The sequence below is a fragment of the Haemorhous mexicanus genome, chromosome 2, assembly GCF_027477595.1.
Source record: "Haemorhous mexicanus isolate bHaeMex1 chromosome 2, bHaeMex1.pri, whole genome shotgun sequence".
In the NCBI taxonomy this organism is placed as follows: domain Eukaryota; kingdom Metazoa; phylum Chordata; class Aves; order Passeriformes; family Fringillidae; genus Haemorhous; species Haemorhous mexicanus.
Window position 1 is genome coordinate 82,965,064 of NC_082342.1, and position 13,075 is coordinate 82,978,138.

Here is a 13,075-nt window from a genome sequence, read left to right on the forward strand (position 1 = left end):
CTAAAAAATGTTAAGGAGAAACTATTGTGGTGGTTGGATGCTGCAAAATCTGAACTTCAGACACGGCTTCTACCACAGCCTAGGTGACTTGTCTTCGTACAAATGAAGAAAGCCTGTTATAGCTGTGATTTTCATTTTCATAAAACTGTTTTCAGGTGGCAAAGAGTTGGCAGAATGCCCTTATCATGCCCCATCAGAGTACCCTGAGAGCAACATAGTCAGAGACCATCTTGGCTATGGCAATAGCCAGGAGTATGTTAGAAGGGGTGTGAGCTTGTTTGGGTTTATGCTGAGTCCTGGAGAGCTACATTTGCATTCTTGATGAAGCTGCAAATTTCCAGTAACCTTGGGATCCCACCATAGGCTTTGCATGTGACTTCCATGGGGCAAAGGCCTCAGTAGATTAGGTGGCTTGGTTCTGTTTTCAAAACAATGCAGACACTGAAGTTAGGGTACATACAATTCACCATCTAAATAGTTGCCTAAACCCCATCACGTAGATAAAAGGCAGCAACAAGTGTCTCCAGAGAGACTTTGTTGGATCTACTTCAGCTGTCTGCCTTGGACATGAGCTGCTCTCTGCAGGTGTTCCTTTCTGACCATCAGTGCTAAAGGAAGCCAAATGCAACTGGTATAGATATGGACATCCATCTTTTAGATACCTAACTTTCCTCCCCTCTGCTCTCCTATATGAGATTCCCTCCCAGGCTGTAGCCTGAGGGGGACAAAAGTGTGAAACTAAAACAGGGATACTGATAGGACATGCTCATATCATACAATCAAAATGAATTTTAAAATCACAGGGTAGCTCCTCTTTTTGATAAAGTTGTGTCAATGAAGGCAGGACAGTGCATGTAACCTGTGCTCCTTACAAAACAAACATAGGATTGTGATCTGAACTACTCCATTGTAGTAATTTCCTTTGGCACTTTAAATTGATTTTTTCTGTGCTTTCCATTCGGAGATGCCCAATGGAATAAACTTTCTTCTGTTTTATACTCAGAAATACACATGAACATCACACCCTTGCCGTGTAGTCTTTGGGAGTCCTTAGATCAGGCCTGGATTTCATACATTTTTAGAAAGGAAGGGGGAAGAAAAAAATGTAGGAAAGTTACTCAAGCTAGTATTGAATTAATAGAATTCTGTGGATTGTTGACATATTTTCTACAGTTTAATATCATTAGGGTCTAAAGTATTTTACGTGTACTTCAATTATTTGACTGGTAAAATGAAACAGGGCTTCATATAATACAGTTTGTTGTCAATAAGCTTTTAACAGAAGTGTCAAAGAATGACTTTACTCAGAACTAGTTCTGATTCTAATATATAAAAATTTTACAGCACTTCAATTTACAGTTTTTAACATAAGATGGGAAAATAAACTGTAAGTTATCACATAAATTAATGAGAGGTCATATAATGTTCACTGACATCTAGCAGAATCAATGATTTGATTACTGTTAAAGTATATCTAAAGAGTATTGCCAGTTTTATTTGCCATAAGAAGCAATGTGCTTCTGAAAAGCCCCCTTAAAATGAAAATTTTTGTTGGAAAATATGGTAAGAATCCTAAAACCTGAAAAGTTTGGGTATTAAAATTGCTAGCAGAACCAGACTTGAGTTAACATTTTATGTACAAATATAAAACAAATAAGCTGTTCAAACACTCTCTTACCAACAGATGATGCGCTGTAGTCATCAGACACCAAAGATATGCAAAATGCATATTCAGTTTAATTTCTCTAGATATCAAAAGCACAATGATTTTTTTTAAAAGAACTGTTTTCTGTAGACAGGATGGTTGGCATACAGTGGACACTGACACTAAATTTCAGGGGATATGTGCTGTGATAAGAACAGCTACTATTCGTACTGGAGAACTGGTTAAGTGTAAGCTGGTTTAGGAGTCAAATTAAATATATGCTTAATTCTGTCAAAATAATTTCTTTCAGGCTGACCAAGCCTTTGCTTATACCCTTATATCTAGCTTTAATGATGCTTTTCTAACCTTGCCCTTCTCAGTGACATTCTTCCTTTTGAAAGTCTTCATTACCCTCAGTACACTTTCTCCCTTCTCATTGATTCAGCTGCTCTTAGGGTTGCCATAACTGTGGCAGTTCAATTACTTTATTTCTGCCTACCTATCTCCTTTTCTCCTTAAAGCTGAGCATGCATCTTTGAGAAGGAGCTGTTGCAGCACACTCCATGTAAGAAGGTACTCAGAGGTATGAATGAAACAGCTGACAGTGGTGATAGTCCTTGTGAAAGCTCTGCTTTGATGCCTGAAAGGCTGCAATGGCTTCCTATTTGTCACCACTTGTATATTGGCTTGTTGCAATTGGATCTTTAAAGTGCTATGTGGTCTGGATCCTGTTATTTACAATGCTACTTCCATCCCAGTGACAGCTGAGACAATCACATCTGCTTTGGTTAGCAGCTCTGATATTAGTAGGTGACTAAAATGGTAAAAATAGAAAAGGAAAAAAAAGCAAGAAAGGCCACCTCCAGACAGGTGTCAGGTCCTTGACTCAGCAGTTGATACAACAGAGTCCAAGGGTATGTCAAAGAAATGAATGTAAGTGTGGTTTAAAATGTTTGCTGTCATACTTGTGATAGCATGAGTTTCGACAGGGCTTCATGGGACAAATAGTTTTGTTTCAGGCAACATTGGACAGAAGCCAGGGCTGGTCACATCCACAACCAGATGAGGTCAGAAAAAAAATCCAAAAGAGTTATTTTGCTTTTCTTGCAATAACTGTGAGTCTTTGAAATGCTCTCTACAGATTCCATTCTTGGGATGCACGGTGACTCACAAAGGCCACGTTTATCCACTGTGCCTTGTAGGATGTGTGTGGATTGTCTACTCAGCATGAATGAAGACTGAGCCTGGCCAACTCAGTGCCTTGGGCTGCAGGGCCAGTCTGGATGGCTACAGGGCTACAGGGCCTGCATGGGTTAGATACACAGTGCACAACTCATGGTTGGCTGAATTGCGGGTCTGACTTGTGCACTTTATCCACTTAGGTGCAGAAGCTGCTTACTGACAGTCCCCAAGAGTTGCCAGCTGCTATGAAATACAGGAAATGCCACATCTTGCACAGAGCAATGCCAGAGATCCTGTGAAGTCTGCAGCAATCCTAGCCCTGGCTGAGTAGTATCACTGAGGGCTTGGGCCTGCCAACGTTACTGTAGTCTCACCAATCTTGATAAAAGCACCTTTCTCGTGGCAGGCATTTTATGCATTTCCCTCTTGCCAGAAGTAATCCTGTGGTTTCCCAATTTTGGAGTCAGTCCCTGGATGCCAGCCCTCTTGCCCACCCCCAGCTTTGCAGATGCTTGCAAAGCCATCAGCAGCAAGTAGGTAAATTCCCTCCAGGAATCTGTGGTCAGTCTTGCCGAGGTTACTGAACATTTCTGTTCAACTAGCCTGGCTCCCAATTCACCTAGACAGAGAGTGAACAACAAAAATCCATAGACACACCACTAGTCTCCTGCTTAAGGCCTTTCAGTGTTGCAGTCCTTGTTGCAAGGAGAGGGACTTGGATTTGCTACTACCATCCTATAGTCCTGGCTGAGTCTCTGACAGGCCACTCTCCTCAAGGTTGTGCCTCCCTCTTATTGATGACCAGCTAGCCAGGGTGTGGGCAGATTTTTTTCCCTTGCCAACCTTTTACTGCTGGAGATGTTCCCAAGTAGCAGTGGCCTTTGGTATCACACTGGCTCACACACCTGAGTGCAAATATCCCATTTGTTCTCCGAACAAAGCTTCCTTCTTTCCTCCCTTGCTCTGCTCACTCATTCATTCCCCTGGCATGCTGTACAGCACAAAGCATTCCTGTGAGCCAGCAGGGCTGCTGTCATCCCTCAGAGCTTGCTGAGAGCAACCTGCCACTGCTGGCAAGCTCTTGCTGAGTGATGTAATCCTGGGCAGAACTTACGCCACCATCCTGATGCCAGATATTGTGCTGGCTCGAGTTGTTTGTTACAATGTGTATGGCTCCTTAATTTTTTTTCCCCCCAAAGGCTTTGAAATTTGATTCATGTTTGTCTTTCTGATTCTTGGTTTTTCTGTTGGAGAGCTCTGAAATTTCTGTGTCTGGCATCTGTGGAAGGCTCTTGTCCTTCTATTTGTATGCTCCAGCTGGGCTAGGTAATTTCCTCTGTTTTACAAATTCTAGTTGTTTTGTTAGCATTTAACCCAAGACTTCCAGCTTTCCAGTCTTATGTTCCTGATCCAAATAGCCTTCTTTTGTTTGAGTCAACTGTTCAAAACAGTCAGCCTGAGATCAGTCAACTTTCTGTCTTTTACCCTCTTTACCTACCTCCTGATGAAAAGAGGGTTTTTAAAATGCTTAACTCCTGCATTTTTACATTCTGTAATACCCTTTCACGATTCATCCCCCTGGTTTCATGGAACAGTATCAAAGGTACAAAGTGCTTCAGCTCTTGCCAGAAACAAAGCCAGGACCTGGCTGGTTTCCATTTTGCTGCAGCTGTTAAATTGTTACAATCATTATCTTTCAAGTACCTGGGTGAGATAAATTTGTAACAAGAAAGGTAAAATGCCTCTCATTAATATGACTTTTTTACATATACCTCTCTGGTTTCTCCACTCAGATGAAGGTTAAAAATGTCCCTGCTTATCCTCTACATTTCCTGACATTTCAGCATTTAGGGACAATGTGCAGCTTCTCTGTCCTGCTCAGACATTTTCCTGGTTTCTTCTCTTCACTACAGTGAGTGTTTGTTTGCTCAGTGATGACTCAGAACAGAAAACTATGAAAGAGGTAAACCTATTCATTTCCCTCCCATCTCCTAAAGGTGCAGTTATCCACCCCAACAGGAAATTCAAGACTTTGTGAATGGATGTTCCAGAGTTATAGCAGCAAGAGAAGTCACTGTGCCATAGCCTGGCATGTATGCAAGGTGACTTGCATAAACCAAATAAATTAGATTAATTGAGTGGAAGTAAAAATCTTCCCTGAATTAAATACACTGAAAAGAGAAATAAAAACAGACTGTGCTGCGAGGAACCCCAAAAGATTTTTCTCCTCCTCCCGTCCCCTAAAACCTGTGCACTGACTCCAGGAAGGAGCTCACACAGGAATTCTCTCACCAGGTCCATACTAAACCCTAATAGGTTAGAAAGGTGTTGTTTTCAGGCTTTAAGTGTTACTAAATGCGACAATACTAACAATATTACAACTTGGTAGTTGCTTTGTAACATGGGAAAACAGAGACCTTCCAGCTGTGTTTTTAAGACATCTCACACACAGCAAGGCCTGAACAGTGAGGCACGCTGCAGAAATTACTGGAATCTCCCTAATCTGTCAAAATGCATGTGGATTGGGATCAGCAGAGCTCATTGAAGCAGATGTGTGCATTTCAGGATTTTACATATGCCCTTTGACTGCAAGGTTACAGTGTTGACTCAACCTCCAGTTTACTTCCTCTCGGATTTCCCCATCTTCAGATTTTGTTTCCTCTGTCTATTGTAGGAGGGCAATGTTACAAAACAGGCATTGAGATATAAAAATAAACATTGCTTTTGAGTAAAATTATGGATTAACAAAGCATTTTAAAATGATTATAAAATGATTAAAATCAGTTTTATTGGTTATTAGTTGGCAATAACTGAGACACGAATCTTTTTTTTGAGGATTGACCCTGATTTCTTGTTCATGGATGGAAGACATATAAGATCTTCATTCTGTGCTATTGACAGCTCTTTGACAACATTCTCTTCAGGATCATGCACTTACCATCAATATTCCTTTCTTGCAATCTGCTTCATGATTCATTAGAGTAACAAAAGTCAGAATTGTTTGACATCCAAGGAGCAGCCACTGGAGAAGTGATGAGTTTCTGTTTCCTCACTCCTGGATGAGATATGGAGAATGGTGAAAGAAAATTTGGAGCAGCTTTAATATGGAACAGCCAGGAGAAGAACGACTTGGGGGTGCGGATGAATGAGAATCTCAACATGGGCATTGTGTGCTTGTAGCCCAGAAGGGCAACCATATCCTGGGCTGCATCAAAAGCAGCATGGCCAGCAGAGCCAGGGAGGTGATTCTGCCCCTCTACTCTGCTCTGGTCAGATCCCAGCTGGAATGCTGCATCCAGCTCTGGGTCCCCAAGGTAAGGAGGGTGTTGGAGCCAGGAGAGAGGAGTACTACAAATGGAATCAAATAGCTGGAGCATCTTCTGTGAAGACAGGCTGAGAGAGTTGGAGCTGCTCAGCCTGGAGGACAAAAGGCTCCGGAGAGACCATGTAGTGGCCTTCCAGTACCTAAAAGGGGGTTCAAGAGAGCTGGAGAGGGACTTCTTACAAGGGCCTGTAGTTATAGGACAAAGGTGAATGGCTTTAAACTGGAGGAGAAGGGTAGATTTAGATTAGAGAATGAAATTCTTCTTTCTGATGCTGGTGAGGCACTGGAACAGATTGCCCAGAGACATTGTGGATACCCCGTTCCTGGGAATATTCAAGGTCAGACTGGATGGGACTCTGAGCAACCTGGTCTAGCCAAAGGTATCTCTGCTCTTGTCAGGGCATTGAAACTTGATGATCTTTAAGGTCACTTCCAACCAAAGCTATTCTATGATTCTAATATTCACAAATACCAAAATCACATTTTGAGGGTTTCAGCTGCTTTGTCTACTTAATTAATAAATCCTTACGTGACTGCAACTGAGTGACAATCATGTGGGGAAGGAGAGGCAGAGCAACTTGCCTGTGGCAGCACAAGTCATGGGTGGAATGAGGATGATGAGACAGGATTTCCTGCCTCCCAAATCTCTTCAGGTTCTTCCAGATCAGGCTGCCTCCCAAGCAGGTAATTACATGCATATCAGTCATGCCTCTTATAATGTTCTTATCTTTATTTATGAGCTGTGATTCTCCCACTTAACTCAATTGTACTTCACTGCATTAATTAGCTGTGCTTAACAAAACAACTCGGAGAAGTATTTAGTTAGTGTGTTCATGAAGTCAGTTCCAAGAGAGGTAACTAAGCTTTTAACAAGGCTAGACAAAAAAAAAAAAAAAAACCAAAAAAAAAAACCAAAAAAAAAAACCAAGCCCAATTACAATATATTTGAAAGTGCTTATTTCTCTGCCAATCAAATGTGGTAAAGACACTTAATCACCCACAACTCTGAGGGTGAATTAGTTGCAAGGAAAATTATAGCTGCACATATTGTTTGTGTTCAGGAAAGAGATTTGCATGCCTAAACAAAATGAACTTTAACACAGTTAAAAAACTCACACATTTTGTGAGATGGTTTTTGTATAAAATGATAAGAGGAAGCTCTATCTTTTCTCAGTTTTGGAGGAGGGAGAGGGCAAATCCTCAACTGCAATAAAATGATTTTTGTTTAAGGCAATGAATGGAGGGAGCTAGATTTTTTTAATCCATCTAATGATCTACATTATATGGATGACATAATATATGACACTTTCAACTCTGAAATTCATTTTGACAGGTGGGGAGAGAATGGCTGCTTTGAAAGAAATCTTGCCTACATATTAAAGAGACTGTTGGCCAATTTCATTAGATTTGTTGTTTTGTTTCATTTTCCATGTCATTGAACAATTCTGCTCTCTGTTCCAGCCATGAAGTATTTTGTCCTGTGAGGTTGGTGGGTTTGTTTTAAAAGTACCTCATCCTTTTGATATTTTATCCAAACTGAATTGCTTCACAGAATCACAGAAAGAATTATAGAATATTCTGAGTCGGCAAGGATCCAGAAGGATCCTTTAGTTCAACTCTTAAGTGAACAGCCCCTATGGGCAGCTTCATTGTTTCTGAAGAGTTCTTGCCTCTCTGTCTCCATTTAAGAAGGGGCACACGAAAAGCAGGATGTCAGCTGTGCACACCAAGACAATGGCTAGATGATATTGCCCAGAATACCTAGAGAAGTGAACATGAAGTCTGAGCACAGAGTTTCTGCATACATAGGCTACTTTTAATGTACACAGCCACAATTAATTTCTTATAATTAATAATTTTCTGGTCTGCTGCTTCTGACTTCTTCTGATGTCTCCAAAGAAGAGCAGTGTCAGTTAGCTGTGTTTGAACATCATTATCAGTTTGCCCAAGAATTTCAACAGAACAAAACAGAATCATCGCTCTATCCTTTGCATAGCTGGTCTGACTGAGAGAGCATTGCTACTTTTACAAAATAAGGGTAATAATGCTTTATAATTATTATTTTTGGTACAACCACGTGCATAGGTGAAGTAGGGCGGAGGTGACCCTACAAAATACTGCTAATTGCATTTTCCAAAACACATGAGTAAGCCTCCAGAGATAATAAAGTGCCTTTTACTAGCTTTGGTGTTTTCTTTCTGAATCTCTGGGCCAAACTTGAACCACATTTTTCAAATCTTTCTTTGCAATGTCAAGGCCTCAAAAGCCTTTCCTTTGGAAACATAAAAGCAGGAATTCTCTGAAAATATCTGGATTTCACATGAAAGAAGATCACAGAAGGTACTAAATCTCATAATAAAGGGATGCTGTAATACATCTGGGCTGCTTTTCCATTTTGCAGTGCCTGCAGTACTGAGGTAGAATGGCAAAGGCAGGTACTGAAACACATACTGCTACCAGCTAGTTTGTACATGTTCTCCAAACAAATATTTCTATGCTTCAGGGCTCTAAGCTGAGATGAGCAAAATACATGCATATGCGTATATGTGTGTGTATATATATACACACACACACACACACACGTATCAAAACAAAATCTAAAATCAAATTAACAAGAGAGGAGAATCAAACCTTTACCTTTGTATAATTTTTGAGTACTTGTCTACACAAGGGACAGCCAAAACTGAAAAGGAGGTACAATCAGCACATAAGCTAGTCATCTGAGTGCTACATTCATGGATCGTGTAAGACATGGAATAGCAGAGCAGGAGAGCACCACAGTGTTTGACTCCTATGCAGGGTAATGCTTCTCTTGGAGGTGGTATTGATGGAGGTCATGGTGGGCTGGGTGAGTGAGCACTTTAGCCCCATATTTGATTTCTACTTGTAAACTTGGGCTGGAGAGCAGCCTCTCTACCATCACTGCCTTGTTCCCAGCAACTTCTCGGTTGGTGAGCACAAGTTATGAAAAATTCTTTAAATGTGTTTACATGAAGAAAATTCTGAAAAAAACAAGTGCCTAGAAAGATGCTGTGCACCAAGTGATAGTACTGAGTCTCTTGCTGGCGTTTTGTGTGTGCAAAAGTTATTCTGTGATAATGCTAAACCTCAAGACAACTTTTCTTGTAAAATAGGAAAGTCTATGCAGAGGGCAGATATTAAATGATTCTTAAACTCTAATTATGTCTCATAGCTATTACACAAGAGTTTCCACACAGGAAGTCTTGAAAAAAAGTCACTTGACATGGAAGGAGAGTGGATGAGTTATTTTGCCCCTGGCATTTAAGTCATAGAGCATAGACTCATAGAATCATGGAATCATAGAATCATAGAATGGTTCAGGTTGAAGAAAAGCTCCAAGATCCTTGAGTCCAAGTATTAACCCAGCACTGCCAAGTCCACCAGTAAACCACGTCCCTAAGTGCCATGTCTACCTGTCTTTTAAACAACTCCAGGGATGGTGACTCAACCACTTCCCTGAGTAGCCTATTCCAATGCTTGACAACCCCTTCTGTGGAGAAAATTTTCCTAATAGCCAACCTGCATGTTTCTTCTACCAGCTGTGCTGTGGTGCTGGCAGCCATCACCAGAGAGATTGTAACAACCTGCTGCAGGGGAGCAAGGGAGAACAGTAATAATAGTTAAGTAATAGCCCATGATGGCACTCAGGATGAACTGTTCCATGACCTTCCTCAGCACTGAGGTCAGGCCTGTAGCTCCCCAGATCCTGCTTCCAGCCCTGCTTGCAGATGGGTGTTACATTTAGTAATTAGGGCATTCATTTGCTGACATCCAGTTAACCAGAACCTCTCCCCTGAGCCAGAGCTGCTGGTGAATGGTGGAAAATAGCTTGGTGACAAGTTCCACCAAATCCCTCGGTGCCCTTGGGTGGATCCCATCCGGCCCCATGAATTTATGTGTGTCTAAAGCAGTATCAGCATCTGAGGTCACACCTCCATTTTCATTCTTTCGAGCCCACACAGTTTAATTAGGATTCCCTGTTGCCAGAGAGCAGCATGGCTGATTGAAAGACCAGGTACCTGTGCAAAGAAACTGTGACAGAGCCGTATTAGCAGCCTGCTCCCTCATTTTTGGGCAGTGGGAATATGCAGCATCAATTAGTCAAATTATGAGAACTGTCACAGCAGGAAAGGATTAAATAATCCCTGTTGGGTCTGAAGACAGTTTGATTATGAAAGCTGTTGGCAAAGATTCCTAGGCCTAGAAGTGATCTATCAGTCAGGCTACCCCATTTTGTTATCATGCTGTGAAGACACTCATTTGTACACTGTGATTTAAGGGGGCAGGGTTATTGGTCAATAAAGCTTTATAGGAGACAAAACTTTATTGTTCTTTAATCATCTTCTCAAATAGGCCAAAATCTAGAGATCTAGAGTTCCTTTTAAACATACTTACTTTTTTTTTTCTTGGTTAAATTATTATTTGTAAATCTATTCAATTCTCTTTCATTCCTCAGATCTGTGGGAATGCCAGTCAGGGTGCTGACAGAGGGACCACAATTGCTGTGGTTTAGCCAAGACAATATTAGCACCTGGACTTTGGCAACGTTGTCTGTTTTTTTTCATGAATTCAGCTTACCTCTTAAATGTGACAACCCAGGAAAAAGAAAATAGTCCACCTTTACCTCTACCCACTGTGAAAGTCTATATGAATTTTTTTCTCCACACTCTAATTAAATCCTTGAAGTTCTTAATTCTGCAGTGACTAATCTACTACCCCTTTGGATCTCTATTCTGTTCTCAAAGTCTGAAGCATTCTTATCTTGAATTCAGGCCAATGTCTTTTTAATTATGGCTATGTCTGAGAAGATCATCTTTGTTGTTACTATATCAGCAAGACAAAATGAAGAAATCTAATATGTGATGAAAGACACACACCTTTTCTAATTTTCCACATCAATAGTGTTTCTCAGGCCCCACCCCACATTCTTACCATAGCTGGTTGCACAATGTCACTTGAATTAAGTGATCCACTTACTGATTTTCTTCCTTGTGCTTCTTTCAGAGAAGGGAGAAGCCAAGTTTCATGCTCCCTGGATTTAGAAAGTATTTGCCTCTTACTTGCAAAGAACTTTGAAACTTCCTTAAGAGTGCTAGTAGTAATCACTCAAACACCAGTGAGTCATCAAATTTCAGTTCAAAGTCTATAAAATCGAGTTTTAAATTATGTTAGGATTTTTTTCTTACATACCACAATGGGATCTTGTCCCATTTTCTGCTCACATCAGGGAAGGGTTCATTCTCATAGGCTGAAGCTGCTGATAGGACTTTTTAGCATGTGCCATTACTATGATATAGTCACTGATCAGCCCAGGTTTTCATTAAGTGTTTTCTATGACCGAAGTACCAACAGTAGACAAAATTACTTTTTAAACTGTAGGGGTTTTTGCTAGAGAAGTACCCTGATCTCTTTAGCAGCCTCCCAGCACCTCCTTAGTTTAGCTCGCAGATTATGGATTGTGTGTACTGTAGTTCTGTGTGCACACACATGAAACTTTTTTTGGCAAGTACTCTCCAAGAAAACTTACTTACCTGCACATTACTTGGAGGGTTTTGGTGTGTGTTGCCTACACCCACACTCACAAGGTCCCATAATACTTGCATTTTACACAGGAAAGACAGTTTTTGCACTTCTTTTGTACCTCCTGTGGAATGTGAAGTTACTCAGAATACAGAACACCCTAGTTAGTGCAGCTCAGAAAACCCTTTTGTTGCATCACTCACAGAAAAGAAGGAGACACCATGTGGATACCACTTACAAAGCAACCGGAGTTCTTCAACATAATTCAGTAATACTGCTTTTAGTATTTTTCTTTATCTCGTTTTCTTTTTCATCTTTTCTTTCTCTTTTTTTTTAAGTCATCATGCCACCCTGCACAGACCACGGGCTCCATGCTATTGGTGTTACCTTTCCTGTCAATCCCCCCTACCACTTCTCCTCCTCGGAGCTTTTTATGGATTCCTCCTCCGCCTGTGTCAGGGGTTAAGACCTGCCAAATTGCATAACCCCAAGTGCGCCTCTGTTTTTTTCTCCTGTCTCTTGCTCCACCCTGTGCTAATTCCGCACATTCCACCCAGCCTTCCTCTCGAACCGCTCCCTTCCTCTCTCTCTTTTTGTTCTCGCCTCACTATCTCCATTCATGCCATCGCCATCCATGTAGAGCAAAGGCGGCCTCCCACTGGATGTCAGCTCCGTGTCCTCCCGCTCCCCTCTCAGAACAAAGCCGGAGCGCGGCTGAGCCCATCTGCTCCCTGAATCATCCCGGCTGTGACGGCCACTTTCCATCTGCCCCAGCTTGCTGCTGCACTGGCTGCGGTTTGGAAGTTTAAAGTGCACCCATCTGAGCCTGAGTCTGCTGAAAACATAGCAGGCTTCTGGCTGATGAATTCAGGGCACTGTGAATCAGGCCATAAATCACCTGGGGCTGACATGATCTTTTTTTGTTGCCTTTTTTTTTTCTTTCCTGTTTTACAGCAAAATGTACTGACGCATCTCAAGTGTTGCATCAAATGCAGATACTTAAGCCCCAGATTGGTGCTTTTCCTGGGCATGGTGTCAGTCCACACAACGACCTTCAGAAGAAAGCAATTAACTTACAAGCAAGCAAAATTTCCGGGGTTTGTGTGAGGCAGCCTAGGATACAAAGGGTTAATTTTTGCCCCCAAATGTATGTGTCACCAGCAAAATCATTAGTGCTGAATTCAACTGAAAAGCTGCTTCTCCTGTATACACAAACATATCAGCTCTTACTCATATTGACCGCACAGTAAGTTCAAATAATTTTTCATTGAGACTTCAACCATGCTGTTGTGGAAGGACTAACTAACGTGAAATCTGGAATCAAAACCATAGGAGAATGGCTGAGAAAACTTTCTTCACAATTTACATTCACACTCAAAATT